We start from the raw sequence: 24,481 nt of genomic DNA on the forward strand, positions 1-24,481 counted from the left end.
ACAGAGAAGTGGCCATGACATCTGGCTTTTTGGAGGGCATGGTGACCTCCGCAGGAACAGAGGCATGGTGAAACCTGAAGCCCCATTAGGAGAGGTGGAAAAGAGAATGAGAAAGTAGAGACTGCAAATACAAACAACTTTCAAGAAGTTTGTTTGTAAAGGGAGTAAAAATTTGAGACAGTGGCTGGATGGGAATGTCCAGTCGTAGGATACCTATCACCTCAAACATTTATCATTTATTTGTGTTGGGAACCTTTCAAATCTTGTAGTTATTTTGCAATATACAACAAATTGTTGTTAACTATAGTTGCCCTACCATGCTATTGAACACTGGAACTTATTCCTTCTATCTAAAGAACTCTTATGCATTTCTTTTATACTAGTGACAAATTTTTCCATTAGAATTTATCTGATAACTCTTATTTTGCCTTAGTATTTTAGTGATGTTTCCACTGAATTTAAATTCTAGGTGGACTTTTCTATCAGCACTTTGACAATGTCATCACATTGTTTCTTGGCTTCTATTGTTTATGATGAAAAGTGAATGATAATTTTTATCATTATTTTCTTTTTTTTTTATTTTCAAATTGTAAACACCTATTTATTTTTGCTGAAACATATTTGAAGAAATATACAATGTTGATATTGATATATTGATATTAATACATGCATTAATACAGAATTACATTAATATTTGCTTAAATAATTTATATTTTCATAGCATTATGTTCAAAACTATATTAACATGAATAACCTATAAATTTGATTCATTGGTTTACTACACAAACAAAACTAATCATATGCCCACTACGTATATGGCTCATATACTCAACACATTATAGAGAAAGAGCACAAATAAGGTAAACAAATACAAGTTACAGTTTATTTTTAGAGAAATTTTTAAATAAAACATTTCTGATGCTCTGTAATTTTCCACTTCATTTTCATTGTCTGTTGTCTTAATCTCCCTGATATTATTTCAAAAACGCTATTTACCAAAAACACAGAATAATGTTTAGAGGTCTTAAAAATGTCATATATCAAATAGGTTTTCTTTTTCTTCTTCTTTTTTTTTTATTGCATTTTAGGTTTTGGGGTACATGTGATGAACATGTAAGATTGTTGCATAGGTATACACATGGCAGTGTGCTTTGCTGCCTTCCGTCCCCTCACCTGTATCTGTCATTTCTCCCCATGCTATCTCTTCCCACCTCCCCACCCCCCCACCCCTCCCCCATTTCCCCCCAACGGACCCCAGTGTGTAGTGCTCCCCTCCCTGTGTCCATGTGTTCTCATTGTTCAACACCCGCCTATGAGCGAGAATATACGGTGTTTGATTTTCTGCTCTTGTGTCAGTTTGCTGAGAATGATGGTTTCCAGGTTCATCCATGTCCCTACAAAGGACGTGAACTCATCGTTTTTGATGGCTGCATAATATTCCATGGTGTATATGTACCACGTTTTCCCTATCCAGTCTATCATCGTTGGGCATTTGGGTTGGTTCCTGGTCTTTGCTATTGTAAACAGTGCTGCAATGAACATTCGTGTGCACGTGTCCTTGTAGTAGAATGATTTATAATCCTTTGGATATATACCCAGTAATGGGATTGCTGGGTCAAATGGGATTTCTATTTTTAGGTCCTTGAGGAATCGCCACACTGTCTTCCACAATGGTTGAATTAATTTACATTCCCACCAACAGTGTAAAAGTGTTCCTATTTCTCCACATCCTCTCCAGCATCTGCTGTTTCCCGATTTTTTAATGATCGCCATTCTAACTGGTGTGAAATAGTATCTCAATGTGGTTTTGATTTGCATTTCTCTGATGACCAGTGATGATGAGCATTTTTTCATATGTTTGTTGGCCTCCTGTATGTCTTCTTTTGTAAAGTATCTGTTCATATCCTTCGCCCATTTTTGAATGGGCTTGTTTGTTTTTTTCTTGTAGATCTGCTTTAGTTCTTTGTAAATACTGGATATCAGCCCCTTGTCAGATGGGTAGAGTGCAAACATTTTTTCCCCATTCTGTTGGTTGCCGATTCACTCTATTGACTGTTTCTTTTGCCGTGCAGAAGCTGTGGAGTTTGATTAGGTCCCATTTGTCTATTTTGGCTTTTGTTGCCATTGCTTTTGGCGTTTTGGTCATGAAGTCCTTGCCTACACCTATGTCCTGAATGGTTTTGCCTAGATTTTCTTCTAGGGTTTTTATGGTATTAGGTCTGATGTTTTAGTCTTTAATCCATCTGGAGTTAATTTTGGTGTAAGGTGTCAGGAAGGGGTCCTGTTTCTGCTTTCTGCACATGGCTAGCCAGTTTTCCCAACACCATTTATTACACAGGGAGTCCTTTCCCCATTGCTTGTTTTTGTCAGGTTTGTCGAAGATCAGATGGTTGTGGGTATGTTGTATTTCCTGTGAGGCCTCTGTTCTGTTGCATTGGTCTATATCTCTGTTTTGGTACCAGTACCATGCTGTTTTGATTACTGTAGCCTTGTAGTATAGTTTGAAGTCCGGTAGTGTGATGCCTCCTGCTTTGTTCTTTTTGCTTAGAATTGACTTGGCTATGCGGGCTCTCTTTTGGTTCCATATGAAGTTTAAGGTGTTTTTCTCCAGTTCTGTGAAGAAGGTCTTTGGTAGCTTTATGAGAATAGCGTTGAATCTGTAAATTACTTTGGGCAGTATGGCCATTTTCACGATGTTGATTCTTCCTAACCATGAACATGGAATGTTTCTCCATCTGTTTGTATCCTCTCTTATTTCGTTGAGCAATGGCTTGTAGTTCTCCTTGAAGAGGTCCTTTATGTTCCTTGTTAGTTGTATTCCTAGGTACTTTATTCTCTTTGTAGCAATTGTGAATGGCAGTTCATTCTTGATTTGGCTCTCTTGAAGTCTATTACTGGTGTATAGGAATGCTTGTGATTTTTGCACGTTGATTTTGTATCCTGAGACTTTGCTGAAGTTGTTTATCAGTTTCAGGAGATTTTGGGCTGAGATGATGGGGTCTTCCAGATATACAATCATGTCATCTCCAAATAGAGACAATTTGATTTCCTCCTTTCCAATTTGGATACCCTTTATTTCTTTTTCTTGCCTGATTGCTCTGGCTAGAACTTCCAGTACTATATTGAATAGGAGTGGTGAGAGAGGGCATCCTTGTCTAGTGCCAGATTTCAAAGGGAATGCTTCCAGTTTTTGCCCATTCAGTATGATATTGGCTGTTGGTTTGTCGTAAATAGCTTTTATTGTTTTGAGATACGTTCCGTCAATACCTAGTTTATTGAGGGTTTTTAGCATAAAGGGTTGTTGAATTTTGTCAAAAGCCTTCTCTGCATCAATCGAGATAATCATGTGGTTTTTGTCTTTGGTTCTGTTTATGTGGTGAATTACGTTTATGGACTTGCGTATGTTGAACCAGCCTTGCATCCCCGGGATGAATCCTACTTGATCATGGTGGATGAGCTTTTTGATATGCTGTTGCAATCGGTTTGCCAGTATTTTATTGAAGATTTTTGCATCTATGTTCATCATGGATATTGGCCTGAAATTTTCTTTTCTTGTTGAGTCTCTGCCGGGTTTTGGTATCAGGATGATGTTTGTCTCGTAAAATGATTTGGGAAGAATTCCCTCTTTTTGGATTGTCTGGAATAGTTTCAGAAGGAATGGTATCAGCTCCTCTTTGTATGTCTGGTAGAATTCAGCTGTGAACCCATCTGGACCTGGGCTTTTTTTGGGTGGTAGGCTCTTTATTGCTGCCTCGACTTCAGACCATGTTATTGGTCTATTCAGGGTTTCGGCTTCTTCCAGGTTTAGGCTTGGGAGGTTGCAGGTGTCCAGGAATTTATCCATTTCTTCCAGGTTTACTAGTTTATGTGCATAGAGTTGTTTGTAATAATCTCTGACGATGGTTTGGATTTCTGTGGAATCTGTGGTGATATCCCCTTTATCGTTTTTTATTGCATCAATTTGGTTATTCTCTCTTTTCTTTTTTATTAATCTGGCTAGTGGTCTGTCTATTTTGTTGATCTTTTCAAAAAACCAGCTCCTGGATTTATTGATTTTTTGAAGAGTTTTTTGTGTCTCTATTTCCTTCAGTTCTGCTCTGATCTTAGTTATTTCCTGTCTTCTGCTAGGTTTTGAGTTTTTTTGATCTTGCTCCTCTAGCTCTTTCAATTTTGATGATAGGGTGTCAATTTTAGATCTCTCCTTTCTTCTCATGTGGGCACTCATTGCTATATATTTTCCTCTAGAGACTGCTTTAAATGTGTCCCAGAGGTTCTGATATGTTGTGTCTTCGTTCTCATTGGTTTCGAAGAACATCTTTATTTCTGCCTTCATTTCATTGTTTATCCAGTCAACATTCAAGAGCAAGTTGTTCAGTTTCCATGAAGCTGTGCGGTTCTGAGTTAGTTTCTGTATTCTGAGTTCTAACTCGATTGCACTGTGGTCTGAGAGACTGTTTGTTATGATTTCTGTTCTTTTGCATTTGCTGAGGAGTGATTTATTGCCAATTATGTGGTCAATTTTAGAGTAGGTGTGATGTGGTGCTGAGAAGAATGTATATTCTGTGGATTTGGGGTGGAGAGTTCTGTAAATGTCTATTAGGTTTGCTTGTTCCAGGTCTGTATTCAGGTCCTGGATATCCTTGTTGATTTTCTGTCTGGTTGATCTGTCTAATATTGACAATGGGGTGTTAAAGTCTCCCACTATTATTGTGTGGGAGTCTAAGTCTCTTTGTAAGTCATTAAGAACTTGCCTTATGTATCTGGGTGCTCCTGTATTGGGTGCATATATATTTAGGATCGTTAGCTCTTCTTGTTGCAGTGATCCTTTTACCATTATGTAATGTCCTTCTTTGTCTCTTTTGATCTTTGTTGCTTTAAAGTCTATTTTATCAGAGATGAGAATTGCAACTCCTGCCTTTTTTTGCTCTCCATTTGCTTGGTAGATCTTCCTCCATCCCTTTATTTTGAGCCTTTGTGTATCCTTGCATGTAAGATGGGTTTCCTGGATACAGCACACTGATGGGTTTTGGCTTTTTATCCAATTTGCCAGTCTGTGTCTTTTGACTGGGGCATTTAGTCCATTGACATTTAGGGATAGTATTGTTATGTGTGAATTTGATGCTGTCATTTTGATGCTACCTGGCTGTTTTGTTGGTTAGTTGATGCAGATTCTTGATTGTTTTGATGCTTTTTTACCATTTGGTGTGTTTTTGGAGTGGCTGGTACTGGTTGTTCCTTTATATGTGTAGAGCCTCTTTCAGGAGTTCTTGTAGAGCAGGTTTGGTGGTGATGAAATCTCTGAGTGCTTGCTTGTTCACAAAGGATTTTATTTTTCCTTCACTTATGAAGCTTAGTTTGGCTGGATAGGAGATTCTGGGTTGAAAGTTCTTTTCTTTAAGGATGTTGAATATTGGCCCCCAATCTCTTCTGGCTTGTAGGGTTTCTGCTGAGAGATCTGCTGTGAGTCTAATGGGCTTCCCTTTGTGGGTAACCCGACCTTTCTCGCTGGCTGCCCTTAGCATTTTCTCTTTCATTTCAACCCTGGTGAATCTGACGATTATGTGCCTTGGGGTTGCTCTTCTTGAGGAATATCTTTGTGGTGTTCTCTGTATTTCCTGGATTTGAATATTGGTCTGCCTTGCTAGGTTAGGGAAGTTTTCCTGGATAATATCCTGAAGAGTATTTTCCAGCTTGGATTCATTCTCTTCATCACATTCAGGTACACCTATCAGACGTAGATTAGGTCTTTTCACATAGTCCCACATTTCTTGGAGATTTTGTTCATTCCTTTTTGCGCTTTTTTCTCTGTTCTTGCCTTCTCTTTTTATTTCATTGAGTTGATCTTCGACCTCTGATATCCTTTCTTCTGCTTGGTCAATTCGGCTGTTGAAGCTTGTGCATGCTTCACGAAGTTCTCGTGTTGCGTTTTTCAGCTCCATCAATTCACTTATACTCCTCTCTATGCTGTCCATTCTCGTCAGCAGTTCGTCCAATCTTTTTTCAAGGTTCCTATTTTCTTTGCGATGGGTTAGAACATGTTCTTTTAGCTCATTGTAGTTTCTTACTACCCACCTTCTGAAGTCTGATTCTGTCATTTCATCACCCTCCTTCTCCATCCGGTCTGGTTCTCTTGCTGGTGAGGAGTTGTGATCACTTTTAGGAGGAGAGGTGTTCTGGTTTCGGGAGTTTTCATCCTTTTTGCGCTGGTTTCTTCCCATTTTTGTGGGTTTATCCACCTGTTGTCTGTCTCTGTCCCAGGGAGTTGGAGCTTTATGAGTTTCCGTTGCACTACTGCCTTTTTTTGATTTTTCTTTCAGGTCGGACCCGCCCAGCTAGCAGCACACCTAGCCTCTGCCTGCCCACAGGGGCTTTGCTGAGCTGCTGTGGGCTCCACCCAGCTGCCCTGAGCTCTTCCCTGTAGTCCTTTATATATGGGCGTAGTTAGAACTGTCTCGGCAATGGTGGCCCCGCCTCTGTTATGGTGGACTCTCTCTGTTGTGGCAGGTTGCCTCGGCAACGGCGGGTTGCCTAGGCAACGGCAGCCTGCCTACGTAGCAGTGGAGAGTCTCAGTAATGGCGGAAGCCCCTCCCCCATGGAGCCGGACCATCCCGGTTCAGCTGTGCTTGGTTTGAAGGGCTCAACCCAGAGGGTTTCCAATTACTGTTTTTGTTTTGGTTGTTGTTGGGGGTGGAGGGGTGGGACCCACCGAGCCTGATCACCTGGCTCCCTGACTCAGAGTCTTTTCTTTTAAACTTTCTTTTTTTTTGAGACGGAGTTTCACTCTTGTTACCCAGGCTGGAGTGCAATGGCGCGATCTTGGCTCACCGCAACCTCCGCCTCCTGGGCTCAGGCAATTCTCCTGCCTCAGCTTCCTGAGTAACTGGGATTACAGGCACGCGCCACCACGCCCAGCTAGTTTTTTGTATTTTTAGTAGAGACGAGGTTTCACCATGTTGACCAGGATGGTCTCGATCTCTCGACCTCGCGATCCACCCACCTCAGCCTCCCAAAGTGCTGGGATTACAGGCTTGAGCCACCGCGCCCGGCCGAGTCTTTTCTTTTAAGTTGAAGGACCCCGTGTTCCGGTAGCTTGTTGAAAAGGCGCCGGGATCTCCCGTGCTGCGACTCACGGAGTCGGCTCGAACTGCGGCGCCGGCTCCTGGAGGATTTTTTGCCTAGGAATCTCCTGGCCTGACTCGCTATTTCAGATGAATGGGCTATTCTGCCGTCTCAGGGCTCTGCTCGCCAGCTAAGAGGGCTCCCAGACCAGTGGCTTTTGTACGGAGAACCGCAGCAACAGGCCGTGGTCACAGCAGCCGCGCGGGCGGAATCAGCCCCACGGGGGCCAAAACAGCCGCACCGGCTGGGACTGCGACGCTGGCGACCCCTCTGCCTGGGTATCTCCTGGTCTGTGGGCAATAAGAGTTCGTCTGGAAATGCGGCGTCCACTCACCCTCTGCACTTTCACTGGGAGCTGAAGTCCTGAGCTGTTCTTAGGCGGCCATCTTCCCAGCATTCCCCTGATTATTTTCTTATAATTTTTTTCCCTCTGGATGGATTTTCAGCTATTTGATATTCTGTTCCCAAATGATTTTTTTTTAATTTCAATTTTTCTTGGGGCTTGCTTAGCCCCCAGATTCTGTGGTTTGAGAATTTTTGTTTTGTTTTGTTTTTTTTTTCTGTAAAATTTTAGTATTTTGACCAATATTTCTTCAAATATTTTTTCTGCCTTATTTTCTCTCTTCTCCTTTTGGGGCCCCACTTACGTGTATGCTGCATCATTTGATTCCATCTCACAGGTTATTGAAGCTCTGCTCATTTTTTTCTCAGTCTATTTCCTCTTGGCTTCAGTTTCAATAATTTGTATTGATGTATCTTAATGTTTACTCTCCTGTTGTATCCAATCTGTGTTAATCCCATCCAATGAATTTTTTATTTCAGATACTGTACTTTTCAATTCTAGGATTTCCATAGCTTTTCTTTTATGCAATTTTGCCGTTTTTACCTCATCTGCCATGATATCTCTATGCTTCTCTAGATTCTTTTCCATATTTAGTATAACTATTTTATAGGACTTTTCGGTTCATTCCAAGATCTGGCTGGCCTCTTGATCTGTTGCTACTGGCTGTTTTTTCTTCTTGTCTATAGATTACATTTTCCAGTGTCACTCAATGTATGGCATTTTTAAAAAATTGTATTTGGAACACTGTATATGATACAATTTAGAAATTCTGAAGTCTGTTACATTACTCTGAAGAGCATTACATTTTGTTCTAACAGTATAATTATTGATGAATTAGTTACCTGTTTCTTAAAGGTTTGGTTTAAGTTTTGTTAGGGTCATTTTATAGGTTTTGCCATTAATCTATGGTGGTTTTCTTAATCCTGAGATGTAGTCTTTATTTCAAAGGCAAATCCCTTCTATGGATTCAATAGGCAGCCTGAGATGTTTACCAAACCGTTCTAACTTGAGAGGACATTAACTGCCAATTCTGTCTTCCCAGCAGTAAGCAGCTGCAGAAATCTCTGCTCAACTTTTCAGCCTTCCAGCTGATTATTTTCCCTGGGGCTTAATGGAATCTCATTCCACTCAGTCACAGTTGAACATCTGCCAAGCATTTGAGAGGCATTTACATGTAGATCTGGGTGGGGTTCCCCTGATCCTCTGTGATTCTGTTTTATAGCATTTCCTTTCTCAATATCCAGCTGCTCTGGCATCCCCAAACTCTAACCTCTGACTTTTCAATTCTACATTATGGCCACTTCCAGCTTGAGTTCTGTCCTTCAAGGGTTGCACATACTGGAGAGTACTTTCAGGACAAAAGCTAGACAAATACAGCTCACATGCAGTGCAGTCTTCTTTTAAGGGTCATATGCCTTCCACTGCCTGTCATCCTTTGGTAACTCTCCAGTGCCTCCAAAGAGTATTTTATTTTTTAAATAGACTTTATTATTTAGAGGAGTTTTTGGTTCAGAACAAAATTGAGCAGAAAGTACAGAGTGTTCCCAAATACCCTCTCACACGCCCTACCCCCAACTCACAGCAGCCTCCCTTACTCCAGCATTCTATGCCAGGGTGGTACATTTCTTACAACTGATGAATCTACACTGACACATCATTATCATTCAAAGTCTACAGTTTACACCAGAGTTCACTCTTGGTGTTGTACATTCTATGGGATTTGACAAATGCATAATGACAATATATCCATGATTATAGCATCATACAAAATAGTTTCAGTGTTTTACAAATCCTCTGTGCCCAGACAATTCATCTCTCCCTCCTCCCTAATTCCTGGCAACTACTGATGTTTTTACTGTCCCCATAGTTTTGCCTTTTCCAGAACATTATATAGTTGAAATCATTTAGTATGTAGCCTTTCAGATTTGCTTTGTTCTCTTAGTAATATACATTTAAATTTCCTTCATATCTTTTCATGGCTTGATAGCTCATCTCATTTTAGCTCTGAATAATATTTCATTTTCTGGATGTATCACAGTTATTTATTTATTCACCTACTGAAGAACATCTTGGTGGCTTTCAAGTTTTGGCAATTATGAATATAGCTGATATAAATATCAGTGGCAGATTTTTGAGTGGATATAAGCTTTCAACTCATTTGGGTGAATACCAATGAGTATAATTGCTGTATCTTATGATAAAAGCATATGTGGTTTTGTAAATTACCACACTGTCTTCTAAGGTGACTATGCCATTTTGCATTTCCACCAGCAATAAAAGAGAGCTTCTATTGCTCCATCTCCTCACCAGCATTTGGTGTTGTTGGTGTTTTAGATTTTAGCTATTTTAATAGGTGTGTAGTGGTACTCATTCATTATTCTTTTCTTGGGATTTTGTATGTGGAACATTAGATTTTTCAGAATTTGAGCACCACTGCTATTTTTCATGTGCCAAAGAACTAGGATTTTGAGATGGCCTAATGCTGTATGTTCAGGCAATAATTGTCTTGGTAATGTGGATGACGGTTTGCCCCTTGGCTTGGACACTGAAAACAAAATTCCTTATAGAAATTTATTCTGTTTCTTGCTACCTATGGGCCTTCAGCTTCCACAGGTTCACCCAAGAAAACATTTGGGAGAAGTGAGTTGGTCTGGGGAGCAGATTAAAGGAAATTTATATTGTTTTTTTTACAAGTCAGAATTTGTATTCTAAGAGTCAGCTAGCTAGTTCAAGTAATTTCCCGGGAATAGAAGGAGAAAGGCACAGGGGAAAGGAGAAAAGATATTTGGGTAGATTGCTTATCTTGATTTTCACCAACTCTTGATGGTTTAAGACTACTACTTCACTTACGCTTCTTATGTGCTTCAGCACATAGTCTATGGTTTGCCTTTGATATCATAGACCTTGTGAACCTGTTTGTCAAGTTAACTTTTACAATCCCATTGTCAATTCAGGATTCCAGAAGGATATTCTCATATTGTTGCTATAAATTAAAAAGAGCACGAATGCTACAACACAGATTTTTTATTACATTCCCCAAAATATCAAACACAAACCATGGAATTAACGTCAGTATCAGAACAAGTATATTCATTGATCAATTCAGTGAGCATCAACTGCCTGCTTCCTAAGAAGCAGGAATTCTACTTTGGCTTCTTAAACTTAGTGTGTGGCAACAGAACCCTTTGATACCTACATCTATTGATCATGCCTTCAGTTACTAAAAAATTTACGTGATCAGAATTTATTGAGTATGGATGAAAGGCACCTTGCATATTGAAATTCCAAAGGAGATTCTTTCTGCAAACCAGTTATTTACTGAGATCCTTGAGCTATTAGTGTCCAAGTGAAATAGAGTGGTCAGCAGTTATCTAATGAATGCTTGATAAGTAAATGAAGCCGTTCCCAAGCAATAAAATATCTCTGCTTGTTAACGGCAGCCTTCCTTCTTTTTATACTAGAACTGTCCAATATTTAGTAGCTCCAGTTATTGCACATGTGCTCAGATAGAAATTTTCAAATTGTTTATTATTTGGTGAACTACTAACAGGAATGTTCAAAATATGCTTCTTTCTATCTCTAATCATTTATTTATTCAACAAACATTTAGTAAGTTCTACCTGTATTCCAGGCTCTACACCAAGCCCTGGGGATAGAGAGAGGAGCAAAACTTGGCTCTTGTATTCAAGTTCACAGATATTCATAAATCATTCAGAATAAATCATTGAAGTATTATAAATCATTATAGCAAGTGACACATACTCCAACAGAACTGTCTAACGGAATCTCAAAGAGAAGATGACATATAAGTACAGAAGGATGAAGAGGTGTGTGCTGGGCTGAGCCCAGGAGAAAGGACACTCCCATCAGAGGAAGTGTACCTGCAAAGACAGGAAGGTGTTAATACAGAAAGAACAAAGGAGATGATATCCCTAGCTATGCCATGAGTATAGAAGGATGGGGTGTGAAAAGAGGCTGGGTAGGCCAGTGAAGGCACCCTAAGAGTGGTATACCATGACCAGGAGTTTGGACCTCCTTCTGCAAACAATGGAAAGCCACTGGGAGATTTTAAGCAGGACCTAATCAGATTTATGCTTACAGATTCCTCTGGAAACAGTGAGGGGCATGGACTGGAGGGGATAAGACTGGGGACAAAGGAGCAAGTCAGGAATTTATACAATTATCCAGACAAGAAATGATGATGTATATTTTTTAGCCATAAAAAAAATAATAAAGTACTGGTGCATGTTACAACATTTGAGGATGAACCTCAAAAATGTGATGCTAAATGAAAGAAGCAAAATCATAAAAGACAAAATACTGTAGGATGCCTTTTGTGTGAAATGTCTAGAATTAACAAATCTATAGAGACAGAAAGTTGATTAGTGGTCGCTTAGCACTGAGGGCCAGAGGAATTGAAAGAATAGCTAAGGGATACGGAGCCTCCTTCTGGGGTCATGAAAGTATTCTAGAATTGATGATGGTTACAGATGTACAACTCTGTGAAAATGCTAAAAACCACTGAACTATGTATGCACCTTAGAAAGATGAAACGTTATGAATGTGAATTATATCTCAATTTTTAAAATTTTAAGAAAAAAAGGAAAGAAACAATGAGGCCAGAACAAGAGAGATCTGATTCTGACCTGTGGATCTGCATGGCTGGGATTGCCACAGATGAGGATGGGGAATGCAGACGGATGATAGCTCCTTTCTGGACATTTTGTCTGAAGTGCCTGCAAAGTTGGTAGTCAGTTTGGTCTGCAGTAACAGAACCCAATAGACTGGCTTAAACCACAGATATTTATTTCTCATGCTTCTGGAGGCTGGGAAGTCCAAGATCAAGGTACTTGCAGATTCAGTTCCCAGTGAAAGTTCCCTTCCTGGCTTGCAGATGGCTGCCTTCTCACTGTGTGGCTATAAGCAGGACTGCAGGGTGGTGGAAGGGGTGTAAAAAGAACTCTGGTGTCTCTCTTTCATCTTATAAGGACACTGATCCCATCATGGGACTCTATCCTCATGACCTCATCTAAACCTAATTACTTCCCAAAGTCCCATCTAAAAATATAATCACAGTGGGGATTGGGCTTCAACATGTGAATTTCAAGGGGACACAAACATAAAGTCCATAACAGAGGTATCAAGATGGTGATCAGTAATAGCTAGGGAACTTTCAAGAGGGTTCAGAGATAGGATTAGAAAAAATTCAACACATACTTAGTTCTCAAAACTATGGAAATGAATAAAACAAACTAAGAAGGGCACATGGAGTGAGAAGAGGGCTGAGGCTAGACCACTAGGGAAAGTCAGTGCAGAAGAAGAGGTGGCCGAGAAAAGGGTGAAATGAAGCTGTTAGAGAGCAAAGAGGTAAATAAATACCCCAAAACCCACCGAGTCCAGTCATGTCCTGAACTCAGTGTTTTGAAATACATACTTGGGAGCATCTCTAAACACGATTTTGCTAAATCAGGGCATCTGGTGTTCAAGTAGGCCCATCCTGGACTGCATAAGATTGCCATTGCACTGTGACCAGCCTCACAGCTGGACACCGACCACAGGCTTCTCCGCGTTCATGAAATGTAGTGTATTCCTGTCTTTGTTCACCTGTCACATGACTGGGAACCTCACACTCTATCCACTATGCAGTTTTCTTTTTCAGTGTCCTACTAATGAAGTGGTTATGTTCAGCTTTCATCATAATTAGAGTTCATTTCGTTCAAGTGCTTTGTAATTAATCTTTTATGCTAATTAATCTTTTAATACATTAATGTATCACAAAACACATGAAAGCAAAATATTTTCCTTAGTAGCAAATTAAAGTAAGCTTCTTCAGCCTATGAGCAAAGTGAAAGGGAAAAAATCTAGACACATCAGGCCACAGTAAACCTCCTTTTGCCTTAAAAAAAAAAAAAAAAAAAAAGCCTGACTTTTGGGTCTTAAAATCGGCACTTGGAAAATAGAAAAAATAAGCTCACCCAAGCCATTCAGTTACCTATTTTTCTCAGCAAGGTATCTGTTCTCAACTAGCTTGTGGCTTGAAAAAAACAAACGAAGGAAGATTTTTCAATAGTCATTTTTACATCTAGTCAGGATTTACCTGATTTTTAAACATGAAGTTATGGAGCAAAAGCAAACATTGCAGAAACAGATGCTCCAACTTGTGCCATTTATTATTACCTTGCAAGCAATAAACAGGCCTCACAGGCAAGTTCTGCTTCATGATTTTGAGACATTTCTTTTGCCTCTTTTATCTGTCCTGATCCTCTCAGCGATCTGGGGCTGAGGCAGCGTAGCCAGGAGACTTGCATTCAAATCCTGACTTCATTTTCCTAGCTGTGTGTTTCTGGGCTTGTCACTTTATCTCTTTGTCTACATTTTCTCCTTTCCAAAATGGCTACAACTCATTCGAGTTGCTTGAGAAGTAAATGCATTCATGTATGCAAATGCTTAGAGGTATACCTGGTACACAGTACATGCTCAGTAAACATGATTAATATCGTAGTTATTATCATCGCTTTCTGAAACTAGACACACAGAAGGACAAAATTGCTCAAGTAACATAGTAGGACTTGGGTTCCTGTCCTATCTATTAAGAGTTCCAGATGCTTTCCACTCTGCTAATGACAACTGTGGTTCTGGGGCACAACCCAGCACCTTAGACGTCATAACAGAACCAACAGGGTGCTCAACCAACAGGGTGCTTTGTGACCAAAGTGCTAGAAAAGCCCTTCCCACACTCCTACCTCATGTGAGAGCCAAGCTCGGGGTTTCTGGGTTAGAGTCCCTCTTGGCTGGGCAAAGTGCAGCTCCGGGATGCAGTATATCAACTATACTGTCTATTTGTATTGTGCCTAGATTAATCTCTGGTTTTCTATTTAGGATACATTCCTAGAAGGGGAATTACTGGATCAAACTGTTTTTCACCTCATGGTACAGCTTGCCAAATTATTTTCTGAAAAGATTTTAGCAATTTTTACTGCTTGCTATGAGTAATACATGAAAATGTTGATCTTTGCCCTTACTAGTATTGAATTTTTAAAAAATCTATGTCACATCAGTAAGCTGAAAATAAATGCTTTAATGTCATCTTAATTTATACTTCCTGAGTGTCCAGATAAGTTAAATGTTTTTTTCACACTTCTTATCCACTTAAAGTATGTGAGTGTGTGCGTGTATTGTTCATATCACTGGCCTATATTTTTCTATTTGGTGATGCTTTTGAAGTTTTCTTACTCATTTTAAATATTTTTATAGTTTAAAAGTATTAACCATTTGTCATACTTATTACAAATATGTGCTCCCATTTGATCGTTTGCTTTTTAATTCCTTTTTTTTTTTTTTTTTTTTTTTGAGACGGAGTTTCGCTCTTGTTACCCAGGCTGGAGTGCAATGGCGCGATCTCGGCTCACCGCAACCTCCGCCTCCTGGGTTCAGGCAATTCTCCTGCCTCAGCCTCCTGAGTAGCTGGGATTACAGGCACGCGCCACCATGCCCAGCTAATTTTTTGTATTTTTAGTAGAGACGGGGTTTCACCATGTTGACCAGGATGGTCTTGATCTCTTGACCTCGTGATCCACCCGCCTGGGCCTCCCAAAGGGCTGGGATTACAGGTGTGAGCCACTGCACCCGGCCTTTAATTCTTTCATAGTGTATTGTGTCAATTTTTTTAAAACCATGTTACAGTTTTAATGCTGTCATTAAACCTACTAATCTTTTCCTTTGTGGTTTCTTCCATGGCTTTTATGCAATTTCAGTTACATCTCCTCTCAGACTTTGTCCTTTCAAACAGAAGTCCTGTGCACTGTGCTGCTTGTGGGAACCTGCAGGACCACCCTCCCATGGCATCACTCCCACTACTCTGGCCACCCTTGCCCAGATGCCTACGTCACCTATACTAACCTTTCCAAATGGTAAGAAGAAATGCCATTTCTTTCTACTTTAAGACAAAAATATTATGATGAACATGTTGAACTAGTGACCCAGGTTTTGTGCAAGCATTCTTGGGAGCCCTTCTGTAAAGAGACCCAGTCCCTTTTTTTGTGTCATTTAAAAGGCACTGTGAACCTTCATTTATGCATAAGGCCAGGAATTTGGTTTACCTCCGGATACATCACATTGCGTTGCTCGCCATCAAGACTTGGCTTCTGTTTGCTTCTCATTCACACAGATTTATCAGCCAGAGTAGTTGGATGCCATAAGAAACCTTAAAATTTGCTATGTGCTTCTCTTCCACGGCAGCTATAACTACTAAGAAAAAGATCTTGGCCGGGAATGGTGGCTCAGGCATGTAATCCCAGCACTTTGAACGATTCTGGTGGAAGGTTCACTTGGGGCCAAGAGTTCAAGACCATCCTGAGCAACACAGTGAGACCTCTGTCTCTTAAAAAAAAAAAAAAAAAAAAAAAATCTGATTCCTGAATAATCTAGAATGAGTTATATAAGAGTTATTATTAACAATATTTTGCATAGCAATTTATGGATCATAGGGTGTTTTATTTTATCAAGATTGCATTGGATAATATTAGCATTGGCTAATGTTTACAACATAATGTTGAATAATAGTAGATACAGTGATTATCCATGTTGAATTCCTGATGTTAGTGAAAATGCCTCTAGAGTTTTCCCATCATGTAAGCTGATGGATTTTAGGACTAAGGCATGTATATCTTATTATGTTAAAGTATCCATCATTTCTTATTTTCTTGAATGTTCTCAATAAGGAGGCTATCTAAATTCATTAAAAAAAAAGCATGGGAAGCATTTCATCAAGATTATCTAATTTGATACTCCAAATCAAAAGGCCAATTCTTTTTTTCATTTTACAGATGAAGAAACTGAGTGTTCAAGTGACTTGTTGGAGGCCGAAGAGCTAAAAGCCATGATTACAGCCATGACACAGATCTAATATCATATCTAATAGAACATATTTCTTATTTCTAATGCAATCTTCCATTCATGACACTATCTTCTTTTTTTGGTTTTAAAAATTTGTCTTTTTATATTGAAGCAATTTCAAATTTACCAAAAATGTTATAAAATACAAAGAATTTCTGTATACTCTTCATCCAGCTTCCCCAAATACTAACATTTCATGTAACTACAAAGCAATTATCAAAACAGAAAATTAGCACTGATATACCACCATTATCTGATCTACAGGTCTCATTTAAATTTTATTAATTTCCCATTAATGTCCTTTTCCTAGCTCAAGGTCAAATCTAAGATCATATATTGCATCTAATTGTCATATATCCTTAGCCTCCTCTAATCTGTAATAATCCACTGGTCTTTGTCTCTCATGGCTTGGATATTCCTGAAAAGTACTAGCCAGTTAATGTAGAGACTGTTTCTTTATTTGGGTTTGTCGGGTGTTTCCTCATAATTATGTCCAAAACGTCAGTTATGTATTTTTGACAAGAATTCCCACAGAAATGATGTTGTATTCTTCTCAGTAAATCATCTAAGGAGGCACGTGATGTCAATTTGTCCAATTACTCACAATATCAATTGTGAACACTTGATTTCTCCAGGTTTCTCCACTGTATAGATACTATTTTTCCCTATTTAGTTAACAAAAACATCTAGGGGAGATAGTTTGAGACTTCATAAATGTCCTGTTTCTTATCATCTTTTTACCCATGACTTTGTTGTTTGCCAAATAATAATTTTCTATTTCCATTATTCTTTCTTCATTTGTTAGTTGGAATTCTTTTATAATGAAGAGTTATTCCTTCTCCCCATTTGTTTATTTGATTATTTATTTATGCCAGTATTGACCCATAAAATATTATCATATTGTCATAATTCATTGATATCAGTATTTACTTGGTTCAAATTATATCAGATTTGTCTGAGAGCTACTTCAAGTTAGCTCCTGTTTCCTTTTTGGCATTACCATCATCTTTTGAGCACTTTCTTATTTTTTGGCTCCAAAATGTTCCAGGCACACTTGTACTTTCCCATCCCCAGTTCTAGAATCAGCTATTTTTCAAGGAGTTCTGATTCTATTTATTGAAGAATATTAGAAACCAAGCTCTTAATACTGTGTGGGCTCACTGGTAGTGAGGTTTCATTGATTTTAGGCCTCTTCAATAAGCAGAACTAAGAGACAGATACACACATATCTATTTATATAACTGTACATAGAGATAGTGTTATTCCTTCTTTACTAATTCTTTTTCCTTTAATTGATTTTTCTTGTCAAGTTGCATTGGCTAATATTTTTAACACTATTTAATGTTGAATAGTAGTAGATCAAGTGGTTATCCTCATTGAATTCCTGATGTTAGTGGAAGTACCTCTAGTTTTTTGCTATTAAGTAAGCTGATGGATTTTAGGACTAAGGCATATATAATTTATTATGTTAAAGTACCGATTATCTCCTATTTTCTTGAGTGATTTCAATGAGGAGGCAATCTATATTCATAAAGAAGGCATGGGAAGAAAGACACAATGGCAAACATGGATGCTGACTAAATATGCCAATATATTAATTGTGAAAACTCTAAAAAAAAAAGAATACTAGCAATAATAGTCTAACTCTATATTTTTAAAAAGTAACACTAAAATTATTAACAAAGGACAAGATGCAGAGAACCTAGTTAAAGTGGTCTGAGAGTCTTCTCCAGTTTAAGAGAGGAGTAAAAATAACGAATAACTTTAAACTTTAGAGTTGCATAGCTGGGCACGGTGGCTCATGCTTGTAATCCCAGCACTTTGGGAGGCTGAGGTGGGTGGATCACGAGATCAGGGGTTCGAGACCAGCCTGACCAACAAGATGAAACCCTGTCTCTACCTAAAAAAGTACAAAAATTAGACAAGTGTGGTGGCACTCACCTGTAATCCCAGCTACTTGGGAGGCTGAGGCAGGAGAATTGCTTGAACCCAGAAGGCAGAGATTGGGGTGAGCCGAGATTGCACCATTGCACTCCAACCCGGGCTATAGAGCAAGATTCTGTCTATAAAAAAAAAAAAAAAAAAAAAAATTAGAGTTGCATATATTAAAATTTAAAGGATAGATGATAACAGTTTAGAAATACAATCTGTAGATTCTAAAAACAGCATTGTAGGTATGAAGAGGAAGAAACATAGAAAACATCATTAATATAGCAGAAAGCAGAAAAAGAAAAAGATAAAGTGAGTAAATAAAAAATACAAATACATAAATGCAACCACTGTATCAGTAACCATAATAAATATAAATAGATTAAATTTACCCAATAAAATATAGAGATTGACAAACTAAAATTTTTTTTTAATCCTGTTGAATGTTATTGACAAGATATACAACTATAACGTAAGGACAAAGAAAGATTGAAAGGGGAGAGATGGTGGGGTAAGTTGAATTATTCATCCCAATTCTTCATTCCCTCTTCATTCACACTCTTATCATAGCTTCTTTATGGGCAGCCTAGTTCCCTGCCCCTTGACTTTGGGCTTAGTCACAGAACTTACTTTGGCCAGTGAAATGGGCCAGAAATAATAGTGTGCCAATTCTAAGAGCAGGCCGTATGAAACCTCCCATATTTTCTATTGCCCCCTTGCAACTTTGCCATTGCCATGAGATCTCCTGTATAGCTGCTGTCCCAGCAGCATGAACAACAAAATAAACACTTGTAGAGCAGAGGTTTCCCAGCCAACCCATAGATGTATAATGGGAAGTAGAGCCACACAGCACAGCACAGCACAGCTTAGATCAGCAAAGCCCCAGCTGACCAGTGTTCTGTAAACCAATCTTTTATTTTAGGCTCCATGTGCTTACTTGGCATAATAGGGAGATATAAGGCCTATAATCTCCTGCCCACCATTTTGAGCTCTCATTTTGTATAAGGCACTTTTCTATTTTTCTAATCTGCCAGACCAGCAGCCCTCTATAATGTAGGATCTACAGCATAGCTTCCAGTTCCCAGTATCATCCTTTAGGTCTTTTAATCTCTTTTATACTCTTAGAACCACAATGACTTACCCACATTCATTTTTTGTTAGTTTGGCCTAGAATATTGTCGGTGTTATCTAACACTTGATATGGTGGCTCTAGCTCATTTATTTCAGGGAAGCATATGTGAGTAGGGATCTTTCTAATATCCTTTTGTAAAAAATAACCTAAAGAAAATAAATTCTACAGGTTCATCATTTGCTCTTCTCAGAGTCTACCTTTTACCTAGCAATCAATGACTCCTGTCTAATAATTTTTTTTTTCCTTTCTGACATATTCTTAAGAAGCCCTTCATTCTAGTTTTGGAGGCTTTTTTTACATAGCTTAGCAAAATCTCTTTTGGTGGTGATAGTGTACATTTAACAAAAGCAAATTACATCAGCAAATTTCCCATTCACATTGAAACTACACAAAACATGTATACTTAGCAGTCATATTCAGCAGTGTCCAGGAAACTGAAATAGCAACTGATGGATGCTTGCAGTAAGCATCTGCCAAAGTGCAGGGAGAAAACAGTCTCAAAACTGTTGTAGAAGAGTTCAAGGCAAATCACATTTCTATGAAATATTGATGCAGCATCAAAGATGATGTTGCCTTAGACATTTAAGTAAGCTTCTGTTATGAAAGATGTAACTCTTGTGTTTTATATCTGCACACAGTAAAAATATCAGGAGTGTCTGAAAAGGCTGTCTCATTATTTAGACTCTTAAATTGCCACCCTGAATTTTTAAGTCACATAAAAGAATGGATTTGTGAGATGAAGAATGCATTGATTTCTCCACATTCTGTCTCTGGAGTGAAGAGAAAAATGAGGCAGTATATTAAGGAGCCATCAAGTTCAATGTTTATGACAATAATAAAAACTTTTAATAGAGAATGTTCTAAAAGAGATTTGAGTTTTTGTACTGGATACAATACAAGATTGGGATACTAAGTTTATGTAGTGATAAACAGTTATTTAAGAAAGAACTGATGCATTCAAGAAACCATAGGTGATTTATAAGCAAAACAGAATTTCAAGTAGTAATAGCAGAAAAAACTGAACATCACAATTCTTGTTCTCAACTTGAAATAATCTAGTTCAGTTTATGCCAAGTGCAAGCTCAAGGCCACTCACCAGGAAGTTGTGATCTTGTGTTACTTTAAAAAGATAAAAGATTTCCCCAAGGTCACCACCTTGACTGATTTTGTTGTTAAGTGGTACTGTTGCTGCCACACCTCTGGGCTGGAGGGTTGATTCTACTCCTGGAACCATTATCAATGGTCCATGCAAGGCTCCAGGACTTTTGCCTTACTACTTTTCATTTCATTTTATCCCAATTCTTCATTCCCATTCTATTTTCCCATAGGCAACCATTCTAATGTATTTTAAATCAGTTTTTAGTTAATACCTATTGTATGCCCTATTACATGTTGGCTTCAAGGTCTAGGAATGCATCACTGATCAAAGTAAATTAAAAACTCCTGCCTTCCTGGACCCTATTTTCTAAAGGGGGATGCTCAATTTAAAAATCAAGTAGTAAATATTATTAAAGGGCAGTAAGTACTCGAGAGAAGAACTAAATAGGGGAGAGGAAAAGGAAATGCTTGGGATGGGGGTGCCACTTTAAACAGGACGGTGAGGAAAGGGCTCACTCAAGAGGTGACACTTGAGCCTAGATTTTAAGAAGGTGAGCATGTGAGCCATGCAGATATCCAAGAGAAGACTTTGAGGACAGCACGTACAAGGGCTCTGGGCCTTTGCTTCCACCATCTTCATAGTACTTCATGCTGTGCTTCTCCCATACTTAACTCATTAATTCTCCAGCAATGGAATTCTAGTGGCCCTCTGTGAGAAGTTCACTGAAGAATACACCCCCAGAAAGAGAGGGGATGGATCCTGGGGTACACAGGTAATTCAACCAAGTACTTCTGGATTTTCCTCTAGAATAGCCACATTTGTCTTCACCAGTAACAGCTCATCATCATCACCACATATCTGCCATGATCTTTGTTCAGATTTCTAATTTTTACCAAGATGATGAAAACAGTATGATATTTCATTGTTTTTTTAAAAGAGAATGGCTTTTTTTTACTCTTTTAACTGTGGTAAAAAATATTTTACAATTTGCCATTTTTTCCACTTTTAAGTGCACAATAGAGTAGCAGTAATTACATTCATAATGTTGTGCAGCCATCACGGCTTTAAGTCTTAATATAGCACCATTGCTTTGGAGTCAGGAAGCCTTGGATTTGAATCTCATATCTTGCCTTACTGGCTGCATGACCCTGGAAAAGTGGCTTAATCTCTTTGGGCCTCAGTTTTCTTATCTGTAGAATGGAGATACTACTACTAATCCTTCTACACTCTTCTAAATATTAAGTGTTATGATATATGTACAGGATTGCTGTTCTCAGTAAAAGTAAGTATCTGATAAACAGCAATTAGGATTATTAGTAGGAGTATTAGTAATAATGTGATTATTAATTATGCTTAGCTGCCATTTCATCTGAACCTGCCCTGATTCAAATGGCAGAACAGGGGATCCCCAATGTTTCAGCAGCATCATCCTTACCACCAAAGAACCTGGGCTCAGAATTTAGTGGAGGAATAAAAAGGGCTGAGAAATAATTTCATTGTGGTACCAAAAGAAGTAGGGGTAAAAATGATTAAATAACATTCGAACCATCACCTTTTTTTTTCCCAGTCTTCATGTTCCTTTATCGGAGCAAGATTCCTGATATACAGTGAGGTATTTACTAAACAGAGACCTGTGCAGAAATTACATACTATCCATCTAGAGAGCTTGTTACATTTTCCCTATTGATGGCATCATTCCACTTACCAAGTTTTATACATCAAAAAGCTTTGAATTTCATCAAGCTGTTCACTAATTCACCTCTGAAAAAGTGGCATTTAATTTCAGCTACCATATTTTACAGCATTAAAAAGCTTATGCATTATGGTGCATCTCTGCACAGTAGCATTGAGCAGATAGAGCTGAGTCCATTATCTCATACAGATTCACACAGTACCATTTGAGAGTTTTAGACCGGAGAGCTGGGTCAAAGTTACTCCTAATTAACACAGACTTCTTACCCTGATGGCCTATCTTCCTGGCCACTTTTTATATAGCCAATGAAGACAGGCCAGCAACCATCATCCCATGTATAACTTGGCATTAGAGCACGAGGTGTGTCAAACCATGATCTTATACAAGGAGCAATTCCAGGGCCAACTGATAAGGACAGGAGGCTTCTTGAATGGAAGAAGGTTCTCCTCCCCAGCTGCGTGAGTACACGCTCCCCAGCAGGAGGAGGAATGGCTCTTTGCTGCCTTCTCCTGTGCTTGAAAAAAGATGCTCTGCTGCACTGATGTATGTTGGAATCTCAAGATCTGCCAGAAGTACTTTTTTTAAAGTCTGATTTTTTAAAAATATTGTGATACATTAATACACAAATCTAAGAGCCTGAATCTCTTTAGATTTCACTGGTGATGTAGGATTATTCATCAGTACTTTTTTGAAACAGGAGTCAGGTTTTGCTTCCCACTGTGATTATCTTGTATCCTGTAACTACCAGCATATAATTGAGTCATTTCATAAAATCTGCCAAAACGCAGAAAAGAATGAAGCAAAACAAAACAAAACAAAAAATAGCATTAATATGTAGGAAAAAAGTAAGTATTTTCAATTCAAAAGTGAGAGTCTAGTAGAATAAGTTTGGGAGTGTTTGCACAGTTTTTCTTCTCTGTGCTATTCAGTCCAGCTGTTCACTAGCTTTTGAAAAAGAAAGAAAAAACTTAATTGCCCCTGCTGAAATAATTTTTAAAACATATCTTTTACTTTCCATTTTTATCTAAGTGGTCCTTTTCTACTTTTTAGAATGTCAAATTGTAGAATTTGCTTACTGAAAATGTGTGCTTTCGGCTACAAAAGAATATTTAGAAATACTTACCAAAAAAAAAAAGCAAGTGGGAGTGGAAATTTGAAAGAGGACCGCCTAATTCAGCACTAAAACCAGGGTGAGAAGCAGTGTGTGTGAGCGTGTGTGTGTGTGTATGTGTGTGGGGTGTTTGTAAAATGTGTTTTTCAAAGTACCGAGAGGTCGATGAGACTGATTAGCTCCTCTGAGAAGAGAAAAGGTTCTCAGACCTCTTCTTGTTTCTTCCTTAGAATAATTTGGATGGGATTTGTGATAAAGAAAAGCCTAAGGGAAAAAGGATATTCATTCTGTGTGGTGGAAAATTTTCGAAAAAAAAATTGCTTTCTTCAAACAAGGTATGTCCAATTTCTAAGCTGTGTATATAGTTACTTTCCATTCATTATTATTGAAATGTATTTGTCTTTAAGAAACTACAGTACAAACCTTGACCAAGTAAGCAACCTATACAAATTTCAGTTTCAAGAGAGTTGAGATGAGAGTGGGTGGTAGTTGGCATCCTTGTAAACAACTAGTAATATACATATATATTTATTAATTATACATAAACTGCATTGATATTATTATTATAACAAGATATTTTACTGTTTCTTTAAGCCTATTTAATTATGGTTAAAAATAAGTTGAAAAGTATGACATTTGTGTAGAACTTAAAGTAATTTAAGTCTCTATTATCTTTCTTTAAAAACTGCTTGGAAATATAATACGGAATATAATAGCAATATAGCTAATTGCTTATAAAGATGTGTAAATATTTCATATCTCATAGCAGCATGAGAAATGGGCACACTGGTGCTAACTTAAAAGACAAACTATTTCGTGTGGATCTCTACTTCTCTCTATTCAGACAGATTTCAGTGGAATGTGGCTACATGTACAATTCTGTGTCTTGTTTACACTTAAAGTGTTTTCTTAGGCTGAATGCTTCTGTTACTGATAAGCGCAAGAAGGGGCTGGCATTGTTAAGTCTACCGTTGTAGCTCAGCTTTTCACAGGAAGACAGGATATGAAATCTCTTTTAAGTGTGATTTGTGTCCAGCTAGTATAAACATGAAATAAACGCCTCAAGCACAGGTTAAAGAGAGAGGATAAGACTGAATAATTAGACATGTTAGTTTGCTCAGAACAACCCACAACATCTTTGCCATTCCAAAATCAAGAG

At 38.4% G+C, this 24,481-nt stretch overlaps 1 protein-coding gene across 4 annotated transcripts in view; it reads left to right on the forward strand.

Moving 5' to 3' along the window:
• The first annotated feature begins 23,398 nt into the window (after positions 1-23,398).
• VIT (vitrin) overlaps positions 23,399-24,481 on the forward strand; it is a 122,732-nt gene continuing 121,649 nt past the window's right edge. For all 4 annotated transcript variants that reach the window (XM_074395855.1, XM_003926817.2, XM_010337502.2 and 1 more), the window contains exon 1: positions 23,399-23,657. The gene's annotated coding sequence lies outside the window, so the exon portion shown is untranslated. The remainder of the gene's footprint in view (positions 23,658-24,481) is intronic.

The sequence above is a fragment of the Saimiri boliviensis genome, chromosome 1, assembly GCF_048565385.1.
Source record: "Saimiri boliviensis isolate mSaiBol1 chromosome 1, mSaiBol1.pri, whole genome shotgun sequence".
NCBI lineage: Eukaryota > Metazoa > Chordata > Mammalia > Primates > Cebidae > Saimiri > Saimiri boliviensis.